We start from the raw sequence: 22,168 nt of genomic DNA, 5'->3' as shown, positions 1-22,168 counted from the left end.
TATCTTCAAATAAAAACTACACAGATGCATTCTGTGAAACTTACTTCTGATCTGTAAATTCAGTTAACAGAGATAAAACATATTTTTGATTGAGCAGTTATGAAACACTCTTTTTGTAGAAAATGCAAGTGGAGATTCGGAGCGCTAAGAGGGTAATAGTGGAAAAAGGAATGTCTTCAAATATAAACTACACAGAATCATTCGGTGAAACTTCTTTCTGATCTGTGCATTCAGCTAACAGAATTAAACCATACTTTTGATTGAGCAGATCTGAACACTCTTTCTGTAGAAAATTCAACTGGACATTTGGAGCGCTAAGAGCGTAGTAGTGGAAAAAGGAATATATTCAAATATAAACTACACAGAAGCATTCTGTGAAACTTCTTTCTGATCTGAGCATTCAGCTAACAGAGTTAAACCATACTTTTGATTGAGCAGTTTTGAAACACTCTGTCTGTAGAAAATGCAACTGGACATTCGTAGCGCTAAGTGGGTAATAGTGGAAAAAAGAATATGTTCAAATATAAACTACACAGAAGCATTGTATGAAACTTCTTTCTGTTCTGTGCATTCAACTAACAGAGTTGAACCTTACTTTTGATTGAGCCGTTCTGAAACACTCTTTCTGTAGAAACTGCAATTGGACATTCTGAGCGCTAAGAGGCCTATATTGGGAAAAAGAATGTCTACAAATAAAAACTACACAGAAGAATTGTGTGAAACTTCTTTCTGTTCTGTTTGTTCAACTAAAAGAGTTGAACCTTAGTTTTGATTGAGCCGTTCTGAAACACTCTTTCTGTAGAAAATGCAAGTGGAGATTCGGAGCGCTAAGAGGGTAATAGTGGAAAAAGGAATGTCTCCAAATATAAACTACACAGAATCATTCGGTGAAACTTCTTTCTGATCTGTGCATTCAGCTAACAGAGTTAAACCATACTTTTGATTGAGCAGATCTGAACACTCTTTCTGTAGAAAATGCAACTGGACATTTGGAGCGCTAAGAGAGTAGTAGTGGAAAAAGGAATATATTCAAATATAAACTACACAGAAGCATTCTGTGAAACTTCTTTCTGATCTGAGCATTCAGCTAACAGAGTTAAACCATACTTTTGATTGAGCAGTTTTGAAACACTCTGTCTGTAGAAAATGCAACTGGACATTCGTAGCGCTAAGTGGGTAATAGTGGAAAAAAGAATATGTTCAAATATAAACTACACAGAAGCATTCTATGAAACTTCTTTCTGTTCTGTGCATTCAACTAACAGAGTTGAACCTTACCTTTGATTGAGCCTTTCTGAAACACTCTTTCTGTAGAAACTGCAATTGGACATTCTGAGCGCTAAGAGGCCTCTATTGGGAAAAATAATATCTTCAAATAAAAACTACACAGAAGCATTGTGTGAAACTTATTTCTGATATGTTCATTAAGCTAACAGAGTTAAACCATACTTTTGATTGCGCAGTTCTGAACACTCTTTCTGTAGAAAATGCAAGTGGACATTCGGAGCGCTAAGAGGGTAATAGTGGAAAAAGGAATATATTCAAATATAAACTACACAGTAACATTCTGTGAAAATTCTTTCTGTTCTGTGCATTCAACTAACAGAGTTGAACCTTACTTTTGATTGAGCCGTTCTGAAACACTCTTTCTGTAGAAACTGCAATTGGACATGCTAAGCGCTAAGAGGCCTACATTGGGAAAAAGAATATCTTCTAATAAAAACTACACAGATGCATTCTGTGAAACATATTTCTGATCTGTAAATTCAGTTAACAGAGATAAAACATATTTTTGATTGAGCAGTTATGAAACACACTTTTTGTAGAAAATGCAAGTGGAGATTCGGAGCGCTAAGAGGGTAATAGTGGAAAAAGGAATATATTCAAATATAAACTACACAGTAGCATTCTGTGAAAATTCTTTCTGTTCTGTGCGTTCAACTAACAGAGTTGAACCTTACTTTTCATTGAGCCGTTCTGAAACACTCTTTCTGTAGAAACTGCAATTGGACATGCTAAGCGCTAAGAGGCCTACATTGGGAAAAAGAATATCTTCAAATAAAAACTACACAGATGCATTCTGTGAAACTTATTTCTGATCTGTAAATTCAGTTAACAGAGATAAAACATATTTTTGATTGAGCAGTTATGAAACACTCTTTTTGTAGAAAATGCAAGTGGAGATTCGGAGGGCTAAGAGGGTAATGGTGGAAAAAGGAATGTCTTCAAATATAAACTACACAGAATCATTCGGTGAAACTTCTTTCTGATATGTGCATTCAGCTAACAGAGTTAAACCATACTTTTGATTCAGCAGATCTGAACACTCTTTCTGTAGAAAATGCAACTGGACATTTGGAGCGCTAAGAGCGTAGTAGTGGAAAAAGGAATATATTCAAATATAAACTACACAGAAGCATTCTGTGAAACTTCTTTCTGATCTGAGCATTCAGCTAACAGAGTTAAACCATACTTTTGATTGAGCAGTTTTGAAACACTCTGTCTGTAGAAAATGCAACTGGACATTCGTAGCGCTAAGTGGGTAATAGTGGAAAAAAGAATATGTTCAAATCTAAACTACACAGAAGCATTGTATGAAACTCCTTTCTGTTCTGTGCATTCAACTAACAGAGTTGAACCTTACATTTGATTGAGCCTTTCTGAAACACTCTTTCTGTAGAAACTGCAATTGGACATTCTGAGCGCTAAGAGGCCTCTATTGGGAAAAATAATATCTTCAAATAAAAACTACACAGATGCATTCTGTGAAAATTATTTCTGATCTGTAAATTCAGTTAACAGAGATAAAACATATTTTTGATTGAGCAGTTATGAAACACACTTTTTGTAGAAAATGCAAGTGGAGATTCGGAGCGCTAAGAGGGTAATAGTGGAAAAAGGAATATATTCAAATATAAACTACACAGTAGCATTCTGTGAAAATTCTTTCTGTTCTGTGCGTTCAACTAACAGAGTTGAACCTTACTTTTGATTGAGCCGTTCTGAAACACTCTTTCTGTAGAAACTGCAATTGGACATGCTAAGCGCTAAGAGGCCTACATTGGGAAAAAGAATATCTTCCAATAAAAACTACACAGATGCATTCTGTGAAACTTATTTCTGATCTGTAAATTCAGTTAACAGAGATAAAACATATTTTTGATTGAGCAGTTATGAAACACTCTTTTTGTAGAAAATGCAAGTGGAGATTCGGAGGGCTAAGAGGGTAATGGTGGAAAAAGGAATGTCTTCAAATATAAACTACACAGAATCATTCGGTGAAACTTCTTTCTGATCTGTGCATTCAGCTAACAGAGTTAAACCATACTTTTGATTCAGCAGATCTGAACACTCTTTCTGTAGAAAATGCAACTGGACATTTGGAGCGCTAAGAGCGTAGTAGTGGAAAAAGGAATATATTCAAATATAAACTACACAGAAGCATTCTGTGAAACTTTTTTCTGATCTGAGCATTCAGCTAACAGAGTTAAACCATACTTTTGATTGAGCAGTTTTGAAACACTCTGTCTGTAGAAAATGCAACTTGACATTCGTAGCGCTAAGTGGGTAATAGTGGAAAAAAGAATATGTTCAAATCTAAACTACACAGAAGCATTGTATGAAACTCCTTTCTGTTCTGTGCATTCAACTAACAGAGTTGAACCTTACATTTGATTGAGCCTTTCTGAAACACTCTTTCGGTAGAAACTGCAATTGGACATTCTGAGCGCTAAGAGGCCTCTATTGGGAAAAATAATATCTTCAAATAAAAACTACACAGATGCATTCTGTGAAAATTATTTCTGATCTGTAAATTCAGTTAACAGAGATAAAACATATTTTTGATTGAGCAGTTATGAAACACCCTTTTTGTAGAAAATGCAAGTGGAGATTCGGAGCGCTAAGAGGGTAATAGTGGAAAAAGGAATATATTCAAATATAAACTACACAGTAGCATTCTGTGAAAATTCTTTCTGTTCTGTGCGTTCAACTAACAGAGTTGAACCTTACTTTTGATTGAGCCGTTCTGAAACACTCTTTCTGTAGAAACTGCAATTGGACATGCTAAGCGCTAAGAGGCCTACATTGGGAAAAAGAATATCTTCCAATAAAAACTACACAGATGCATTCTGTGAAACTTATTTCTGATCTGTAAATTCAGTTAACAGAGATAAAACATATTTTTGATTGAGCAGTTATGAAACAATCTTTTTGTAGAAAATGCAAGTGGAGATTCGGAGGGCTAAGAGGGTAATAGTGGAAAAAGGAATGACTTCAAATATAAACTACACAGAATCATTCGGTGAAACTTCTTTCTGATCTGTGCATTCAGCTAACAGAGTTAAACCATACTTTTGATTCAGCAGATCTGAACACTCTTTCTGTAGAAAATGCAACTGGACATTTGGAGCGCTAAGAGCGTAGTAGTGGAAAAAGGAATATATTCAAATATAAACTACACAGAAGCATTCTGTGAAACTTCTTTCTGATCTGAGCATTCAGCTAACAGAGTTAAACCATACTTTTGATTGAGCAGTTTTGAAACACTCTGTCTGTAGAAAATGCAACTGGACATTCGTAGCGCTAAGTGGGTAATAGTGGAAAAAAGAATATGTTCAAATCTAAACTACACAGAAGCATTGTATGAAACTACTTTCTGTTCTGTGCATTCAACTAACAGAGTTGAACCTTACTTTTGATTGAGCCGTTCTGAAACACTCTTTCTGTAGAAACTGCAATTGGACATTCTGAGCGCTAAGAGGCCTATATTGGGAAAAAGAATGTCTACAAATAAAAACTACACAGAAGAATTGTGTGAAATTTCTTTCTGTTCTGTTTGTTCAACTAAAAGAGTTGAACCTTAGTTTTGATTGAGCCGTTCTGAAACACTCTTTCTGTAGAAAATGCAAGTGGAGATTCGGAGCGCTAAGAGGGTAATAGTGGAAAAAGGAATGTCTCCAAATATAAACTACACAGAATCATTCGGTGAAACATCTTTCTGATCTGTGCATTCAGCTAACAGAGTTAAACCATACTTTTGATTGAGCAGATCTGAACACTCTTTCTGTAGAAAATGCAACTGGACATTTGGAGCGCTAAGAGAGTAGTAGTGGAAAAAGGAATATATTCAAATATAGACTACACAGAAGCATTCTGTGAAACTTCTTTCTGATCTGAGCATTCAGCTAACAGAGTTAAACCATACTTTTGATTGAGCAGTTTTGAAACACTCTGTCTGTAGAAAATGCAACTGGACATTCGTAGCGCTAAGTGGGTAATAGTGGAAAAAAGAATATGTTCAAATATAAACTACACAGAAGCATTGTATGAAACTACTTTCTGTTCTGTGCATTCAACTAACAGAGTTGAACCTTACATTTGATTGAGCCTTTCTGAAACACTCTTTCTGTAGAAACTGCAATTGGACATTCTGAGCGCTAAGAGGCCTCTATTGGGAAAAATAATATCTTCAAATAAAAACTACACAGAAGCATTGTGTGAAACTTATTTCTGATATGTTCATTAAGCTAACAGAGTTAAACCATACTTTTGATTGCGCAGTTGTGAACACTCTTTCTGTAGAAAATGCAAGTGGACTTTCGGAGCGCTAAGTGGGTAATAGTGGAAAAGGGAATATATTCAAATATAAACTACACAGTAGCATTCTGTGAAAATTCTTTCTGTTCTGTGCATTCAAATAACAGAGTTGAACCTTACTTTTGATTGAGCCGTTCTGAAACACTCTTTCTGTAGAAACTGCAATTGGACATTCTGAGAGCTAAGAGGCCTATATTGGGAAAAAGAATGTCTACAAATAAAAACTACACAGAAGAATTGTGTGAAACTTTTTTCTGTTCTGTTTGTTCAACTAAAAGAGTTGAACCTTAGTTTTGATTGAGCCGTTCTGAAACACTCTTTCTGTAGAAAATGCAAGTGGAGATTCGGAGCGCTAAGAGGGTAATAGTGGAAAAAGGAATGTCTCCAAATATAAACTACACAGAATCATTCTGTGAAACTTCTTTCTGATCTGTGCATTCAGCTAACAGAGTTAAACCATACTTTTCATTGAGCAGATCTGAACACTCTTTCTGTAGAAAATGCAACTGGACATTTGGAGCGCTAAGAGAGTAGTAGTGGAAAAAGTAATATATTCAAATATAAACTACACAGAAGCATTCTGTGAAACTTCTTTCTGATCTGAGCATTCAGCTAACAGAGTTAAACCATACTTTTGATTGAGCAGTTTTGAAACACTCTGTCTGTAGAAAATGCAACTGGAAATTCGTAGCGCTAAGTGGGTAATAGTGGAAAAAAGAATATGTTCAAATATAAACTACACAGAAGCATTGTATGAAACTTCTTTCTGTTCTGTGCATTCAACTAACAGAGTTGAACCTTACTTTTGATTGAGCCGTTCTGAAACACTCTTTCTGTAGAAACTGCAATTGGACATTCTGAGCGCTAAGAGGCCTCTATTGGGAAAAAGAATGTCTACAAATAAAAACTACAAAGAAGAATTGTGTGAAACTTCTTTCTGTTCTGTTTGTTCAACTAAAAGAGTTGAACCATAGTTTTGATTGAGCCGTTCTGAAACACTCTTTCTGTAGAAAATGCAAGTGGAGATTCGGAGCGCTAAGAGGGTAATAGTGGAAAAAGGAATGTCTCCAAATATAAACTACACAGAATCATTCTGTGAAACTTCTTTCTGATCTGTGCATTCAGCTAACAGAGTTAAAACATACTTTTGATTGAGCAGATCTGAACACTCTTTCTGTAGAAAATGCAACTGGACATTTGGAGCGCTAAGAGAGTAGTAGTGGAAAAAGGAATATATTCAAATATAAACTACACAGAAGCATTCTGTGAAACTTCTTTCTGATCTGAGCATTCAGCTAACAGAGTTAAACCATACTTTTGATTGAGCAGTTTTGAAACACTCTGTCTGTAGAAAATGCAACTGGACATTCGTAGCGCTAAGTGGGTAATAGTGGAAAAAAGAATATGTTCAAATATAAACTACACAGAAGCATTGTATGAAACTTCTTTCTGTTCTGTGCATTCAACTAACAGAGTTGAACCTTACTTTTGATTGAGCCTTTCTGAAACACTCTTTCTGTAGAAACTGCAATTGGACATTCTGAGCGCTAAGAGGCCTCTATTGGGAAAAATAATATCTTCAAATAAAAACTACACAGAAGCATTGTGTGAAACTTATTTCTGATATGTTCATTAAGCTAACAGAGTTAAACCATACTTTTGATTGCACAGTTCTGAACACTCTTTCTGTAGAAAATGCAAGTGGACATTCGGAGCGCTAAGAGGGTAATAGTGAAAAAGGAATATATTCAAATATAAACTACACAGTAGCATTCTGTGAAAATTCTTTCTGTTCTGTGCATTCAACTAACAGAGTTGAACCTTACTTTTGATTGAGCTGTTCTGAAACACTCTTTCTGTAGAAACTGCAATTGGACATGCTAAGCGCTAAGAGGCCTACATTGGGAAAAAGAATATCTTCAAATAAAAACTACACAGATGCATTCTGTGAAACTTATTTCTGATCTGTAAATTCAGTTAACAGAGATAAAACATATTTTTTATTGAGCAGTTATGAAACACTCTTTTTGTAGAAAATGCAAGTGGAGATTCGGAGCGCTAAGAGGGTAATAGTGGAAAAAGGAATGTCTTCAAATATAAACTACACAGAATCATTCGGTGAAACTTCTTTCTGATCTGTGCATTCAGCTAACAGAGTTAAACCATACTTTTGATTGAGGAGATCTGAACACTCTTTCTGTAGAAAATGCAACTGGACATTTGGAGCGCTAAGAGCGTAGTAGTGGAAAAAGGAATATATTCAAATATAAACTACACAGAAGCATTCTGTGAAACTTCTTTCTGATCTGAGCATTCAGCTAACAGAGTTAAACCATACTTTTGATTGAGCAGTTTTGAAACACTCTGTCTGTAGAAAATGCAACTGGACATTCGTAGCGCTAAGTGGGTAATAGTGGAAAAAAGAATATGTTCAAATATAAACTACACAGAAGCATTGTATGAAACTTCTTTCTGTTCTGTGCATTCAACTAACAGAGTTGAACCTTACTTTTGATTGAGCCGTTCTGAAACACTCTTTCTGTAGAAACTGCAATTGGACATTCTGAGCGCTAAGAGGCCTATATTGGGAAAAAGAATGTCTACAAATAAAAACTACACAGAAGAATTGTGTGAAACTTCTTTCCGTTCTGTTTGTTCAACTAAAAGAGTTGAACCTTAGTTTTGATTGAGCCGTTCTGAAACACTCTTTCTGTAGAAAATGCAAGTGGAGATTCGGAGCGCTAAGAGAGTAATAGTGGAAAAAGGAATGTCTCCAAATATAAACTACACAGAATCATTCTGTGAAACTTCTTTCTGATCTGTGCATTCAGCTAACAGAGTTAAACCATACTTTTGATTGAGCAGATCTGAACACTCTTTCTGTAGAAAATGCAACTGGACATTTGGAGCGCTAAGAGAGTAGTAGTGGAAAAAGGAATATATTCAAATATAAACTACACAGTAGCATTCTGTGAAAATTCTTTCTGTTCTGTGCATTCAACTAACAGAGTTGAACCTTACTTTTGATTGAGCCGTTCTGAAACACTCTTTCTGTAGAAACTGCAATTGGACATGCTAAGCGCTAAGAGGCCTACATTGGGAAAAAGAATATCTTCAAATAAACACTACACAGATGCATTCTGTGAAACTTATTTCTGATCTGTAAATTCAGTTAACAGAGATAAAACATATTTTTGATTGAGCAGTTATGAAAAACTCTTTTTGTAGAAAATGCAAGTGGAGATTCGGAGCGCTAAGAGGGTAATAGTGGAAAAAGGAATGTCTTCAAATATAAACTACACAGAATCATTCGGTGAAACTTCTTTCTGATCTGTGCATTCAGCTAACAGAGTTAAACCATACTTTTGATTGAGCAGATCTGAACACTCTTTCTGTAGAAAATGCAACTGGACATTTGGAGCGCTAAGAGCGTAGTAGTGGTAAAAGGAATATATTCAAATATAAACTACACAGAAGCATTCTGTGAAACTTCTTTCTGATCTGAGCATTCAGCTAACAGAGTTAAACCATACTTTTGATTGAGCAGTTTTGAAACACTCTGTCTGTAGAAAATGCAACTGGTCATTCGTAGCGCTAAGTGGGTAATAGTGGAAAAAAGAATATGTTCAAATAGAAACTACACAGAAGCATTGTATGAAACTTCTTTCTGTTCTGTGCATTCAACTAACAGAGTTGAACCTTACTTTTGATTGAGCCGTTCAGAAAAACTCTTTCTGTAGAAACTGCAATTGGACATTCTGAGCGCTAAGAGGCCTCTATTGGGAAAAATAATATCTTCAAATAAAAACTACACAGAAGCATTGTGTGAAACTTATTTCTGATATGTTCATTAAGCTAACAGAGTTAAACCATACTTTTGATTGCGCAGTTGTGAACACTCTTTCTGTGGAAAATGCAAGTGGACTTTCGGAGCGCTAAGTGGGTAATAGTGGAAAAGGGAATATAATCAAATATAAACTACACAGTAGCATTCTGTGAAAATTCTTTCTGTTCTGTGCATTCAACTAACAGAGTTGAACCTTACTTTTGATTGAGCCGTTCTGAAACACTCTTTCTGTAGAAACTGCAATTGGACATGCTAAGCGCTAAGAGGCCTACATTGGGAAAAAGAATATCTTCAAATAAAAACTACACAGATGCATTCTGTGAAACTTATTTCTGATCTGTAAATTCAGTTAACAGAGATAAAACATATTTTTGATTGAGCAGTTATGAAACACTCTTTTTGTAGAAAATGCAAGTGGAGATTCGGAGCGCTAAGAGGGTAATAGTGGAAAAAGGAATGTCTTCAAATATAAACTACACAGAATCATTTGGTGAAACTTCTTTCTGATCTGTGCATTCAGCTAACAGAGTTAAACCATACTTTTGATTGAGCAGATCTGAACACTCTTTCTGTAGAAAATGCAACTGGACATTTGGAGCGCTAAGAGCGTAGTAGTGGAAAAAGGAATATATTCAAATATAAACTACACAGAAGCATTCTGTGAAACTTCTTTCTGATCTGAGCATTCAGCTAACAGAGTTAAACCATACTTTTGATTGAGCAGTTTTGAAACACTCTGTCTGTAGAAAATGCAACTGGACATTCGTAGCGCTAAGTGGGTAATAGTGGAAAAAAGAATATGTTCAAATAGAAACTACACAGAAGCATTGTATGAAACTTCTTTCTGTTCTGTGCATTCAACTAACAGAGTTGAACCTTACTTTTGATTGAGCCGTTCAGAAAAACTCTTTCTGTAGAAACTGCAATTGGACATTCTGAGCGCTAAGAGGCCTCTATTGGGAAAAATAATATCTTCAAATAAAAACTACACAGAAGCATTGTGTGAAACTTATTTCTGATATGTTCATTAAGCTAACAGAGTTAAACCATACTTTTGATTGCGCAGTTGTGAACACTCTTTCTGTGGAAAATGCAAGTGGACTTTCGGAGCGCTAAGTGGGTAATAGTGGAAAAGGGAATATAATCAAATATAAACTACACAGTAGCATTCTGTGAAAATTCTTTCTGTTCTGTGCATTCAACTAACAGAGTTGAACCTTACTTTTGATTGAGCCGTTCTGAAACACTCTTTCTGTAGAAACTGCAATTGGACATGCTAAGCGCTAAGAGGCCTACATTGGGAAAAAGAATATCTTCAAATAAAAACTACACAGATGCATTCTGTGAAACTTATTTCTGATCTGTAAATTCAGTTAACAGAGATAAAACATATTTTTGATTGAGCAGTTATGAAACACTCTTTTTGTAGAAAATGCAAGTGGAGATTCGGAGCGCTAAGAGGGTAATAGTGGAAAAAGGAATGTCTTCAAATATAAACTACACAGAATAATTTGGTGAAACTTCTTTCTGATCTGTGCATTCATCTAACAGAGTTAAACCATACTTTTGATTGAGCAGATCTGAACACTCTTTCTGTAGAAAATGCAACTGGACATTTGGAGCGCTAAGAGCGTAGTAGTGGAAAAAGGAATATATTCAAATATAAACTACACAGAAGGATTCTGTGAAACTTCTTTCTGATCTGAGCATTCAGCTAACAGAGTTAAACCATACTTTTGATTGAGCAGTTTTGAAACACTCTGTCTGTAGAAAATGCAACTGGACATTCGTAGGGCTAAGTGGGTAATAGTGGAAAAAAGAATATGTTCAAATAGAAACTACACAGAAGCATTGTATGAAACTTCTTTCTGTTCTGTGCATTCAACTAACAGAGTTGAACCTTACTTTTGATTAAGCCGTTCTGAAAAACTCTTTCTGTAGAAACTGCAATTGGACATTCTGAGCGCTAAGAGGCCTCTATTGGGAAAAATAATATCTTCAAATAAAAACTACACAGAAGAATTGTGTGAAACTTCTTTCTGTTCTGTTTGTTCAACTAAAAGAGTTGAACCTTAGTTTTGATTGAGCCGTTCTGAAACACTCTTTCTGTAGAAAATGCAAGTGGAGATTCGGAGCGCTACTAGGGTAATAGTGGAAAAAGGAATGTCTCCAAATATAAACTACACAGAATCATTCTGTGAAACTTCTTTCTGATCTGTGCATTCAGCTAACAGAGTTAAACCATACTTTTGATTGAGCAGATCTGAACACTCTTTCTGTAGAAAATGCAACTGGACATTTGGAGCGCTAAGAGAGTAGTAGTGGAAAAAGGAATATATTCAAATATAAACTACACAGAAGCATTCTGTGAAACTTCTTTCTGATCTGAGCATTCAGCTAACAGAGTTAAACCATACTTCTGATTGAGCAGTTTTGAAACACTCTGTCTGTAGAAAATGCAACTGGACATTCGTAGCGCTAAGTGGGTAATAGTGGAAAAAAAATATGTTCAAATATAAGCTACACAGAAGCATTGTATGAAACTTCTTTCTGTTCTGTGCATTCAACTAACAGAGTTGAACCTTACTTTTGATTGAGCCTTTCTGAAACTCTCTTTCTGTAGAAACTGCAATTGGACATTCTGAGCGCTAAGAGGCCTCTATTGGGAAAAATAATATCTTCAAATAAAAACTACACAGAAGCATTGTGTGAAACTTATTTCTGATATGTTCATTAAGCTAACAGAGTTAAACCATACTTTTGATTGCGCAGTTCTGAACACTCTTTCTGTAGAAAATTCAAGTGGACATTCGGAGCGCTAAGAGGGTAATAGTGAAAAAGGAATATATTCAAATATAAACTACACAGTAGCATTCTGTGAAAATTCTTTCTGTTCTGTGCATTAAACTAACAGAGTTGAACCTTACTTTTGATTGAGCCGTTCTGAAACACTCTTTCTGTAGAAACTGCAATTGGACATGCTAAGCGCTAAGAGGCCTACATTGGGAAAAAGAATATCTTCAAATAAAAACTACACAGATGCATTCTGTGAAACTTATTTCTGATCTGTAAATTCAGTTAACAGAGATAAAACATATTTTTGATTGAGCAGTTATGAAACACTCTTTTTGTAGAAAATGCAAGTGGAGATTCGGAGCGCTAAGAGGGTAATAGTGGAAAAAGGAATGTCTTCAAATAGAAACTACACAGAATCATTCGGTGAAACTTCTTTCTGATCTGTGCATTCAGCTAACAGAGTTAAACCATACTTTTGATTGAGCAGATCTGAACACTCTTTCTGTAGAAAATGCAACTGGACATTTGGAGCGCTAAGAGCGTAGTAGTGGAAAAAGGAATATATTCAAATATAAACTACACAGAAGCATTCTGTGAAACTTCTTTCTGATCTGAGCATTCAGCTAACAGAGTTAAACCATACTTCTGATTGAGCAGTTTTGAAACACTCTGTCTGTAGAAAATGCAACTGGACATTCGTAGCGCTAAGTGGGTAATAGTGGAAAAAAAATATGTTCAAATATAAGCTACACAGAAGCATTGTATGAAACTTCTTTCTGTTCTGTGCATTCAACTAACAGAGTTGAACCTTACTTTTGATTGAGCCTTTCTGAAACTCTCTTTCTGTAGAAACTGCAATTGGACATTCTGAGCGCTAAGAGGCCTCTATTGGGAAAAATAATATCTTCAAATAAAAACTACACAGAAGCATTGTGTGAAACTTATTTCTGATATGTTCATTAAGCTAACAGAGTTAAACCATACTTTTGATTGCGCAGTTCTGAACACTCTTTCTGTAGAAAATTCAAGTGGACATTCGGAGCGCTAAGAGGGTAATAGTGAAAAAGGAATATATTCAAATATAAACTACACAGTAGCATTCTGTGAAAATTCTTTCTGTTCTGTGCATTAAACTAACAGAGTTGAACCTTACTTTTGATTGAGCCGTTCTGAAACACTCTTTCTGTAGAAACTGCAATTGGACATGCTAAGCGCTAAGAGGCCTACATTGGGAAAAAGAATATCTTCAAATAAAAACTACACAGATGCATTCTGTGAAACTTATTTCTGATCTGTAAATTCAGTTAACAGAGATAAAACATATTTTTGATTGAGCAGTTATGAAACACTCTTTTTGTATAAAATGCAAGTGGAGATTCGGAGCGCTAAGAGGGTAATAGTGGAAAAAGGAATGTCTTCAAATAGAAACTACACAGAATCATTCGGTGAAACTTCTTTCTGATCTGTGCATTCAGCTAACAGAGTTAAACCATACTTTTGATTGAGCAGATCTGAACACTCTTTCTGTAGAAAATGCAACTGGACATTTGGAGCGCTAAGAGCGTAGTAGTGGAAAAAGGAATATATTCAAATATAAACTACACAGAAGCATTCTGTGAAACTCCTTTCTGATCTGAGCATTCAGCTAACAGAGTTAAACCATACTTTTGATTGAGCAGTTTTGAAACACTCTGTCTGTAGAAAATGCAACTGGACATTCGTAGCGCTAAGTGGGTAATAGTGGAAAAAAGAATATGTTCAAATAGAAACTACACAGAAGCATTGTATGAAACTTCTTTCTGTTCTGTGCATTCAACTAACAGAGTTGAACCTTACTTTTGATTGAGCCGTTCAGAAAAACTCTTTCTGTAGAAACTGCAATTGGACATTCTGAGCGCTAAGAGGCCTCTATTGGGAAAAATAATATCTTCAAATAAAAACTACACAGAAGCATTGTGTGAAACTTATTTCTGATATGTTCATTAAGCTAACAGAGTTAAACCATACTTTTGATTGCGCAGTTGTGAACACTCTTTCTGTGGAAAATGCAAGTGGACTTTCGGAGCGCTAAGTGGGTAATAGTGGAAAAGGGAATATAATCAAATATAAACTACACAGTAGCATTCTGTGAAAATTCTTTCTGTTCTGTGCATTCAACTAACAGAGTTGAACCTTACTTTTGATTGAGCCGTTCTGAAACACTCTTTCTGTAGAAACTGCAATTGGACATGCTAAGCGCTAAGAGGCCTACATTGGGAAAAAGAATATCTTCAAATAAAAACTACACAGATGCATTCTGTGAAACTTATTTCTGATCTGTAAATTCAGTTAACAGAGATAAAACATATTTTTGATTGAGCAGTTATGAAACACTCTTTTTGTAGAAAATGCAAGTGGAGATTCGGAGCGCTAAGAGGGTAATAGTGGAAAAAGGAATGTCTTCAAATATAAACTACACAGAATAATTTGGTGAAACTTCTTTCTGATCTGTGCATTCATCTAACAGAGTTAAACCATACTTTTGATTGAGCAGATCTGAACACTCTTTCTGTAGAAAATGCAACTGGACATTTGGAGCGCTAAGAGCGTAGTAGTGGAAAAAGGAATATATTCAAATATAAACTACACAGAAGCATTCTGTGAAACTTCTTTCTGATCTGAGCATTCAGCTAACAGAGTTAAACCATACTTTTGATTGAGCAGTTTTGAAACACTCTGTCTGTAGAAAATGCAACTGGACATTCGTAGCGCTAAGTGGGTAATAGTGGAAAAAAGAATATGTTCAAATAGAAACTACACAGAAGCATTGTATGAAACTACTTTCTGTTCTGTGCATTCAACTAACAGAGTTGAACCTTACTTTTGATTAAGCCGTTCTGAAAAACTCTTTCTGTAGAAACTGCAATTGGACATTCTGAGCGCTAAGAGGCCTCTATTGGGAAAAATAATATCTTCAAATAAAAACTACACAGAAGAATTGTGTGAAACTTCTTTCTGTTCTGTTTGTTCAACTAAAAGAGTTGAACCTTAGTTTTGATTGAGCCGTTCTGAAACACTCTTTCTGTAGAAAATGCAAGTGGAGATTCGGAGCGCTACTAGGGTAATAGTGGAAAAAGGAATGTCTCCAAATATAAACTACACAGAATCATTCTGTGAAACTTCTTTCTGATCTGTGCATTCAGCTAACAGAGTTAAACCATACTTTTGATTGAGCAGATCTGAACACTCTTTCTGTAGAAAATGCAACTGGACATTTGGAGCGCTAAGAGAGTAGTAGTGGAAAAAGGAATATATTCAAATATAAACTACACAGAAGCATTCTGTGAAACTTCTTTCTGATCTGAGCATTCAGCTAACAGAGTTAAACCATACTTCTGATTGAGCAGTTTTGAAACACTCTGTCTGTAGAAAATGCAACTGGACATTCGTAGCGCTAAGTGGGTAATAGTGGAAAAAATATATGTTCAAATATAAGCTACACAGAAGCATTGTATGAAACATCTTTCTGTTCTGTGCATTCAACTAACAGAGTTGAACCTTACTTTTGATTGAGCCTTTCTGAAACTCTCTTTCTGTAGAAACTGCAATTGGACATTCTGAGCGCTAAGAGGCCTCTATTGGGAAAAATAATATCTTCAAATAAAAACTACACAGAAGCATTGTGTGAAACTTATTTCTGATATGTTCATTAAGCTAACAGAGTTAAACCATACTTTTGATTGCGCAGTTCTGAACACTCTTTCTGTAGAAAATTCAAGTGGACATTCGGAGCGCTAAGAGGGTAATAGTGAAAAAGGAATATATTCAAATATAAACTACACAGTAGCATTCTGTGAAAATTCTTTCTGTTCTGTGCATTAAACTAACAGAGTTGAACCTTACTTTTGATTGAGCCGTTCTGAAACACTCTTTCTGTAGAAACTGCAATTGGACATGCTAAGCGCTAAGAGGCCTACATTGGGAAAAAGAATATCTTCAAATAAAAACTACACAGATGCATTCTGTGAAACTTATTTCTGATCTGTAAATTCAGTTAACAGAGATAAAACATATTTTTGATTGAGCAGTTATGAAACACTCTTTTTGTATAAAATGCAAGTGGAGATTCGGAGCGCTAAGAGGGTAATAGTGGAAAAAGGAATGTCTTCAAATAGAAACTACACAGAATCATTCGGTGAAACTTCTTTCTGATCTGTGCATTCAGCTAACAGAGTTAAACCATACTTTTGATTGAGCAGATCTGAACACTCTTTCTGTAGAAAATGCAACTGGACATTTGGAGCGCTAAGAGCGTAGTAGTGGAAAAAGGAATATATTCAAATATAAACTACACAGAAGCATTCTGTGAAACTCCTTTCTGATCTGAGCATTCAGCTAACAGAGTTAAACCATACTTTTGATTGAGCAGTTTTGAAACACTCTGTCTGTAGAAAATGCAACTGGACATTCTTAGCGCTAAGTGGGTTATAGTGGAAAAAAGAATATGTTCAAATATAAACTACACAGAAGCATTGTATGAAACTCTTTCTGTTCTGTGCATTCAACTAACTAAGTTGAACCTTACATTTGATTGAGCCTTTCTGAAACACTCTTTCTGTAGAAACTGCAATTGGACATTCTGAGCGCTAAGAGGCCTCTATTGGGAAAAATAATATCTTCAAATAAAAACTACACAGAAGCATTGTGTGAAACATATTTCTGATATGTTCATTAAGCTAACAGAGTTAAACCATACTTTTGATTGCGCAGTTGTGAACACTCTTTCTGTAGAAAATGCAAGTGGACTTTCGGAGCGCTAAGTGGGTAATAGTGGAAAAGGGAATATATTCAAATATAAACTACACAGTAGCATTCTGTGAAACTTCTTTCTGTTCTGTGTATTCAACTAACAGTGTTGAACCTTACTTTTGATTGAGCCGTTCTGAAACACTCTTTCTGTAGAAACTGCAATTGGACATTCTGAGAGCTAAGAGGCCTATATTGGGAAAAAGAATGTCTACAAATAAAAACTACACAGAAGAATTGTGTGAAACTTCTTTCTGTTCTGTTTGTTCAACTAAAAGAGTTGAACCTTAGTTTTGATTGAGCCGTTCTGAAACACTCTTTCTGTAGAAAATGCAAGTGGAGATTCGGAGCGCTAAGAGGGTAATAGTGGAAAAAGAATGTCTCCAAATATAAAGTACACAGAATCATTCTGTGAAACTTCTTTCTGATCGGTGCATTCAGCTAACAGAGTTAAACCATACTTTTCATTGAGCAGATCTGAACACTCTTTCTGTAGAAAATGCAACTGGACATTTGGAGCGCTAAGAGAGTAGTAGTGGAAAAAGGAATATATTCAAATATAAACTACACAGAAGCATTCTGTGAAACTTCTTTCTGATCTGAGCATTCAGCTAACAGAGTTAAACCATACTTTTGATTGAGCAGTTTTGAAACACTCTGTCTGTAGAAAATGCAACTGGACATTCGTAGCGCTAAGTGGGTAATAGTGGAAAAAAGAATATGTTCAAATATAAACTACACAGAAGCATTGTATGAAACTTCTTTCTGTTCTGTGCATTCAACTAACAGAGTTGAACCTTACTTTTGATTGAGCCGTTCTGAAACACTCTTTCTGTAGAAACTGCAATTGGACATTCTGAGCGCTAAGAGGCCTATATTGGGAAAAAGAATGTCTACAAATAAAAACTACACAGAAGAATTGTGTGAAACTTCTTTCCGTTCTGTTTGTTCAACTAAAAGAGTTGAACCTTAGTTTTGATTGAGCCGTTCTGAAACACTCTTTCTGTAGAAAATGCAAGTGGATTTTCGGAGCGCTAAGAGGGTAATAGTGGAAAAAGGAATGTCTCCAAATATAAACTACACAGAATCATTCTGTGAAACTTCTTTCTGATCTGTGCATTCAGCTAACAGAGTTAAACCATACTTTTGATTGAGCAGATCTGAACACTCTTTCTGTAGAAAATGCAACTGGACATTTGGAGCGCTAAGAGAGTAGTAGTGGAAAAAGGAATATATTCAAATATAAACTACACAGAAGCATTCTGTGAAACTTCTTTCTGATCTGAGCATTCAGCTAACAGAGTTAAACCATACTTTTGATTGAGCAGTTTTGAAACAGTCTGTCTGTAGAAAATGCAACTGGACATTCGTAGCGCTAAGAGGGTAATAGTGGAAAAAAGAATATGTTCAAATATAAACTACACAGAAACATTGTATGAAACTTCTTTCTGTTCTGTGCATTCAATTAACAGAGTTGAACCTTACTTTTGATTGAGCCTTTCTGAAACACTCTTTCTGTAGAAACTGCAATTGGACATTCTGAGCGCTAAGAGGCCTCTATTGGGAAAAATAATATCTTCAAATAAAAACTACACAGAAGCATTGTGTGAAACTTATTTCTGATATGTTCATTAAGCTAACAGAGTTAAACCATACTTTTGATTGCACAGTTCTGAACACTCTTTCTGTAGAAAATGCAAGTGGACATTCGGAGCGCTAAGAGTGTAATAGTGAAAAAGGAATACATTCAAATATAAACTACACAGTAGCATTCTGTGAAAATTCTTTCTGTTCTGTGCATTCAACTAACAGAGTTGAACCTTACTTTTGATTGAGCCGTTCTGAAACACTCTTTCTGTAGAAACTGCAATTGGACATGCTAAGCGCTAAGAGGCCTACATTGGGAAAAAGAATATCTTCAAATAAAAACTACACAGATGCATTCTGTGAAACTTATTTCTGATCTGTAAATTCAGTTAACAGAGATAAAACATATTTTTGATTGAGCAGTTATGAAACACTCTTTTTGTAGAAAATGCAAGTGGAGATTCGGAGCGCTAAGAGGGTAATAGTGGAAAAAGGAATGTCTTCAAATATAAACTACACAGAATCATTCGGTGAAACTTCTTTCTGATCTGTGCATTCAGCTAACAGAGTTAAACCATACTTTTGATTGAGCAGATCTGAACACTCTTTCTGTAGAAAATGCAACTGGACATTTGGAGCGCTAAGAGCGTAGTAGTGGAAAAAGGAATATATTCAAATATAAACTACACAGAAGCATTCTGTGAAACTTCTTTCTGATCTGAGCATTCAGCTAACAGAGTTAAACCATACTTTTGATTGAGCAGTTTTGAAACACTCTGTCTGTAGAAAATGCAACTAGACATTCGTAGCGCTAAGTGGGTAATAGTGGAAAAAAGAATATGTTCAAATATAAACTACACAGAAGCATTGTATGAAACTTCTTTCTGTTCTGTGCATTCAACTAACAGAGTTGAACCTTACTTTTGATTGAGCCGTTCTGAAACACTCTTTCTGTAGAAACTGCAATTGGACATTCTGAGCGCTAAGAGGCCTATATTGGGAAAAAGAATGTCTACAAATAAAAACTACACAGAAGAATTGTGTGAAACTTTTTTCCATTCTGTTTGTTCAACTAAAAGAGTTGAACCTTAGTTTTGATTGAGCCGTTCTGAAACACTCTTTCTGTAGAAAATGCAAGTGGAGATTCGGAGCGCTAAGAGGGTAATAGTGGAAAAAGGAATGTCTCCAAATATAAACTACACAGAATCATTCTGTGAAACTTCTTTCTGATCTGTGCATTCAGCTAACAGAGTTAAACCACACTTTTGATTGAGCAGATCTGAACACTCTTTCTGTAGAAAATGCAACTGGACATTTGGAGCGCTAACAGAGTAATAGTGGAAAAAGGAATATATTCAAATATAAACTACACAGAAGCATTCTGTGAAACTTCTCTCTGATCTGAGCATTCAGCTAACAGAGTTAAACCATACTTTTGATTGAGCAGTTTTGAAACACTATGTCTGTAGAAAATGCAACTGGACATTCGTAGCGCTAAGTGGGTAATAGTGGAAAAAAGAATATGTTCAAATATAAACTACACAGAAGCATTGTATGAAACTGCTTTCTGTTCTGTGCATTCAACTAACAGAGTTGAACCTTACTTTTGATTGAGCCTTTCTGAAACACTCTTTCTGTAGAAACTGCAATTGGACATTCTGAGCGCTAAGAGGCCTCTATTGGGAAAAAAAATATCTTCAAATAAAAACTACACAGAAGCATTGTGTGAAACTTATTTCTGATATGTTCATTAAGCTAACAGAGTTAAACCATACTTTTGATTGCGCAGTTCTGAACACTCTTTCTGTAGAAAATGCAAGTGGACATTCGGAGCGCTAAGAGGGTATTAGTGGAAAAAGGAATATATTCAAATATAAACTACACAGTAGCATTCTGTGAAAATTCTTTCTGTTCTGTGCATTCAACTAACAGAATTGAACCTTACTTTTGATTGAGCCGTTCTGAAACACTCTTTCTGTAGAAACTGCAATTGGACATGCTAAGCGCTAAGAGGCCTACATTGGGAAAAAGAATATCTTCAAATAAAAATTACACAGATGCATTCTGTGAAACTTATTTGTGATCTGTAAATTCAGTTAACAGAGATAAAACATATTTTTGATTGAGCAGTTATGAAACACTCTTTTTGTAGAAAATACAAGTGGAGATTCGGAGCGCTAAGAGGGTAATAGTGGAAAAAGGAATGTCTTCAAATAGAAACTACACAGAATCATTCGGTGAAACTTCTTTCTGATCTGTGCATTCAGCTAACAGAGTTAAACCATACTTTTGATTGAGCAGATCTGAACACTCTTTCTGTAGAAAATGCAACTGGACATTTGGAGCGCTAAGAGCGTAGTAGTGGAAAAAGGAATATATTCAAATATAAACTACACAGAAGCATTCTGTGAAACTTCTTTCTGATCTGAGCATTCAGCTAACAGAGTTAAACCATACTTTTGATTGAGCAGTTTTGAAACACTCTGTCTGTAGAAAATGCAACTGGACATTCGTAGCGCTAAGTGGGTAATAGTGGAAAAAAGAATATGTTCAAATATAAACTACACAGAAGCATTGTATGAAACTACTTTCTGTTCTGTGCATTCAACTAACAGAGTTGAACCTTACTTTTGATTGAGCCGTTCTGAAAAACTCTTTCTGTAGAAACTGCAATTGGACATTCTGAGCGCTAAGAGGCCTATATTGGGAAAAAGAATGTCTACAAATAAAAACTACACAGAAGAATTGTGTGAAACTTCTTTCTGTTCTGTTTGTTCAACTAAAAGAGTTGAACCCTAGTTTTGATTGAGCCGTTCTGAAACACTCTTTCTGTAGAAAATGCAAGTGGAGAGTCGGAGCGCTAAGAGGGTAATAGTGGAAAAAGGAATGTCTCCAAATATAAACTAAACAGAATCATTCGGTGAAACTTCTTTCTGATCTGTGCATTCAGCTAACAGAGTTAAACCATACTTTTGATTCAGCAGATCTGAACACTCTTTCTGTAGAAAATGCAATTGGACATTTGGAGCGCTAAGAGAGTAGTAGTGGAAAAAGGAATATATTCAAATATAAACTACACAGAAGCATTCTGTGAAACTTCTTTCTGATCTGAGCATTCAGCTAACAGAGTTAAACCATACTTTTGATTGAGCAGTTTTGAAACACTCTGTCTGTAGAAAATGCAACTGGACATTCGTAGCGCTAAGTGGGTAATAGTGGAAAAAAGAATATGTTCAAATATGAACTACACAGAAGCATTGTATGAAACTACTTTCTGTTCTGTGCATTCAACTAACAGAGTTGAACCTTACTTTTGATTGAGCCTTTCTGAAACACTCTTTCTGTAGAAACTGCAATTGGACATTCTGAGCGCTAAGAGGCCTCTATTGGGAAAAATAATATCTTCAAATAAAAACTACACAGAAGCATTGTGTGAAACTTATTTCTGATATGTTCATTAAGCTAACAGAGTTAAACCATACTTTTGATTGCAGAGTTCTGAACACTCTTTCTGTAGAAAATGCAAGTGGACATTCGTAGCGCTAAGAGGGTAAT

This window comes from Symphalangus syndactylus, chromosome 4 (genome assembly GCF_028878055.3).
Source record: "Symphalangus syndactylus isolate Jambi chromosome 4, NHGRI_mSymSyn1-v2.1_pri, whole genome shotgun sequence".
Lineage (NCBI taxonomy): Eukaryota > Metazoa > Chordata > Mammalia > Primates > Hylobatidae > Symphalangus > Symphalangus syndactylus.
The sequence above is the reverse complement of the archived record's forward strand: the minus strand, read 5'-3'. Positions refer to the sequence as shown.